Genomic DNA, 4,102 nt, shown 5'->3' with positions numbered 1-4,102 from the left:
TATTACCGGCATAATGCCTCTCCCAAGGTTTAATTGTATATATATATATATATATATATATACATATATATATATATGTATATGTATATATGTGTGCATGTATGTATTGTTTTTGTCAGTGTTTCTACATTGTCAAGGATGCTTTCAAAGGTTCTGAAATCCAGGTTTATTCCTTAGCAAGTGTCACCCCCTACGCTACTTGGTGTTCACCACATTTATATTCCATAACACATCAGTGGTGAAAGAACGGAACTGTCAGAGTTTGGTGTATTATTGTGGCCGATGCCGGCGTCACATAACTAGCACCCATGCCAGTGGCACGTAAAAAGCATCTTTCAAGCATTGGGCCTCATGGAGGCAATGACAAATGACCAAGTCCCTTGGCGATATGCCATGCTTGAGAAGAAGACCCCCATCAAGCCAAGTGAAATCATAGTTATGGCCGATGCCAATGTCATGCAACTGGCAGCACATGAAAGCACCCATTACACTCTCAGAGGGCATCCAGCTGTAGAAACCCATGCCAAAGCAGACCGTAGAGCTGGCTCCAGTTCTCTAACTTGCCAGATCCATAGGTCAAACCAGCCAGTACATGCCAGCATAGAAAAATAGGGACATAAAATGCTAATGTCATCATCATCATCATCATCATCATTTAACATCTCTTGTCCATGCTGGCATGGGTTGGTCAGTTTGACCAGAGCTGGCCGTCTGGGGGAACTGCACCAGACTCCAGTCTGATTTTGGCATGGTTTCTACAGCTGGTTGCCCTTCCCAACATGCCAACCACTCTACGTGGTGTGCTCGGTGCTTTTATGTGGCACCATACAGGTGCTCTTGCGTGGCACCGCACAGGCACTTTTACATGGTATCGCACAGGTATTTTTATGTAAGATTGTCACAAGTGCTTTACACCCCCAGCAGGATCGGTCTTAACACTTCCACTGCAGGGTCTACCGTTCCATTTTCGGTAGGATCAACACAAGATTACTCCATCCATCCAGAGAGAGATAAATATCATTTAATGTACACAGGATTTCACTGTGCCTTACAAATAGTTTCATGCCCTGATGGTACAGTAGTTGGACGAGCATGCTATATGGCATTGTCTGAATATTGTACTACCAGAGCATGAAACTAAATGTAGCTGACATTTGAATCTTGTGTTTATTAAATGCTATGTGTGGTGTTGTGTGTGTGTGTGTGTGTACCATGCATGTGTGTTGCCATCACTCGTTTACTCATGTGAAACAGGGACCCCTTTACAGGCATCATCTAAGGGTCTTTGAATGCTTCCAGCAGAGATGTTGGCTGGTCCTTGCAGAGTTCCAGACATGGCAGTATTGGGTGGAGTCGACTTCCTGAGCACTGAGGTGACCGAGACCTTGTCTGGACGAAAGGTCGGAGGATCCCTAAGCAAATACTACATGGCAGTTGTGTTTGCGGAAAGTGTCCCCCCAACAGAAAGCAAGACTATGATTTAAGGATGATGTAAAACCCTCGTTGAAGATTTGTGAGATACGGGAGATTAACTGGGGGAAGCAATGCTCGTCATTGTCACAAATGGATGAGACAAGTAAAGGAAGGAATGGGTATTTTTGAAGAAAAACAAGGCAATTGAAAACATACCACCATTGTAATGAATGGGCTAAGCTTAGCCTGCAATATTTGTGGTCATGTATATATTTATCAAAAGCTATATACATATATTTATCATTATAAATATATATATCATCATCATCATCATCATCGTCGTCGTTTAACGTCCGCTTTCCATGCTAGCATGGGTCGGACGATTTGACTGAGGACTGGTGAAACCAGATGGCTACACCAGGCTCCAATCTAATTTGGCAGAGTTTCTACAGCTGGATGCCCTTCCTAACACGAACCACTCTGAGAGTGTAGTGGGTGCTTTTACGTGTCACCCGCACGAAGGCCAGTCAGGTGGTACTGGCAACGGCCACGCTCAAAATGGTGTATTTTATGTGCCACCCGCTCAAGAGCCAGTCCAGCGGCACTGGCAACGATCTCGCTCGAAAATCCTACGAAGGCCAGTCAGGCGGTACTGGCAACGGCCATGCTCAAAATGGTGTATTTTATGTGCCACCCACACAAGAGCCAGTCCAGGGGCACTGGCAACGACCTCGCTATAATGTATCATCATCATGATTTAACATTCTTTTTTTCATGCTGTCATGGGTTGGACAGTTTGACAAGGACACATTCGACCTATTATTCATTTTATCATCAAATAAATTTTACAAATTTGCAGGTTGATTGTCATATTTATTGACAATATTTTACATACGTTTACAATTCAAAACGGCCACCATTTGCTTTCGCCAGTGTCCTTAATCTTCTCTCAACTGGAGTTCATATCTTCTTCAGCACATCTTCGTTTAAACAACTGGACTACAATGTCCTAAGCGTTTCTCTTCACCCTCTTATTGACGGCTTCAATGATTCTCCCAGTAAGAACTGAATGGTTTCATCATGGAATTGTATTTAGTGAGGTTTTTTTCACTCCTTAAAAACAATTTTCCTGCAAAGCATTCAACTGTTTTATCACCTCGCAATTTTTTTATCTCAGACATTCTCGAGGCTACAATTCGTTCGTGTGTTTTTGTTTTTTTTTGAGCTGCCGTGTTTATTTAGTTACGGTTAATCTTTTGGCATTCAGATTTCGTTCTCAAACGAAATGCTTATTTATTCACATTGTTTTGAATTAATCCCTTCAGCACTTCTGTCGCTGCTGAAAAAGAGTGGTTCTGTCGAAAAGATGTTGAAATCACAATACACTCTAATTCATATATGAACAATATGCATGTGTTTTGTTAGTTCGTCGGCAGACTACTGTTATAGGCATAAGAGAATATATTCCATCGATTTACCTGGTGTTAACACCTGGAAAGTCATAGACAAGCAAGGTAACTCACATCAACTCACATTGCAGGAATGTTAGACATCGATGTTTTGTAATTTTTGTGACTTTCAATACCTCATTCATATTTGAATATATATATATATATATAACGTGAGAGAGTTAGGGGTTGGGGGTACAACCCACTAAGGGATAGTATCTATCCAGTATACTGCTGGGAGGGTACCCAATTATTGCTACGCTAGTGCTATACTAGGTGCAATCAATGGGAGCGGGTAAAAGTGGAGGTTTTACCCAAAATTTGTCAGCATATTATCCTCCATTTTCTAATTGTTATATATATATATATATATATAACGATGCATCCTGCCCTACTCTTCGAAACGCCAGTGTTAGAATGGTGGCAGCTGATGAAGGAAAATGTTCTCTATGTGGCCTGTGTGTTTTCTGTACTCTGGTTATTATTATTTTTTTTGTCTACGTTTTGTTTGCAATGACCTGTACCCAGATATGCATCTATATATACGGGTAGATGTAGGTATGCACATACCTGTATGTATATATGCATATACTCATTTATTATTTGTATATATATGATGTACTGTCCCGTGATGTATAACTGTATATTTGTATACATTTCTACTACACACATGCATATATATATATATATATATACATATATATATACACACACACACACACACACTTTCTTTCGTATACATGTGTGTGTGTGTGTGTGTGTGTGTCTTTTACATGTTTCAGTCAGTGCTATACATGTGGTGTGTGCATGTAGATGTTTGTGTTGTTCAAAGTTGACCCAAGGCTGAAAGGCTTTCCAGCCTTGTCCACCCAGTCGTTTTGTGGGTGTCTTTTTCCTTTTCAGCTGCAGGATATCAAGGACCACATTGTCTGTGTGTCCTTCGAGGTTTTGTTTCTAATGTGGTAGGTATCATTTGATGCTGTTTTGGCTGTTGTTTCTAATAGGTCAAATGACAAGTGTGTGTATGTATGTATGTATGTATGAATGTATATATGTATATGCATGTGGAGGCGCAATGGCCCAATGGTTAGGGCAGCGGACTTGCGGTCATAGGATCGCGGTTTCGATTCCCAGACCGGGCGTTGTGAGTGTTTACTGAGCGAAAACACCTAAAGCTCCACAAGGCTCTGGCAGGGGATGGTGGCGAACCCTGCTGTACTCTTCCACCACAACTTTCTCTC

The 4,102-nt window shown here is 41.4% G+C and overlaps 1 protein-coding gene across 1 annotated transcript in view; it reads left to right on the top strand.

Moving 5' to 3' along the window:
* Positions 1–4,102, top strand: part of LOC106872908 (papilin) — a 151,893-nt gene that overhangs the window by 72,534 nt on the left and 75,257 nt on the right. The window lies entirely within an intron of this gene.

This window comes from Octopus bimaculoides, chromosome 30, assembly GCF_001194135.2.
Source record: "Octopus bimaculoides isolate UCB-OBI-ISO-001 chromosome 30, ASM119413v2, whole genome shotgun sequence".
Classification (NCBI taxonomy): domain Eukaryota; kingdom Metazoa; phylum Mollusca; class Cephalopoda; order Octopoda; family Octopodidae; genus Octopus; species Octopus bimaculoides.
Note: the sequence above shows the minus strand (reverse complement) of the source record. Positions and strands in the feature narration are given on the sequence as shown.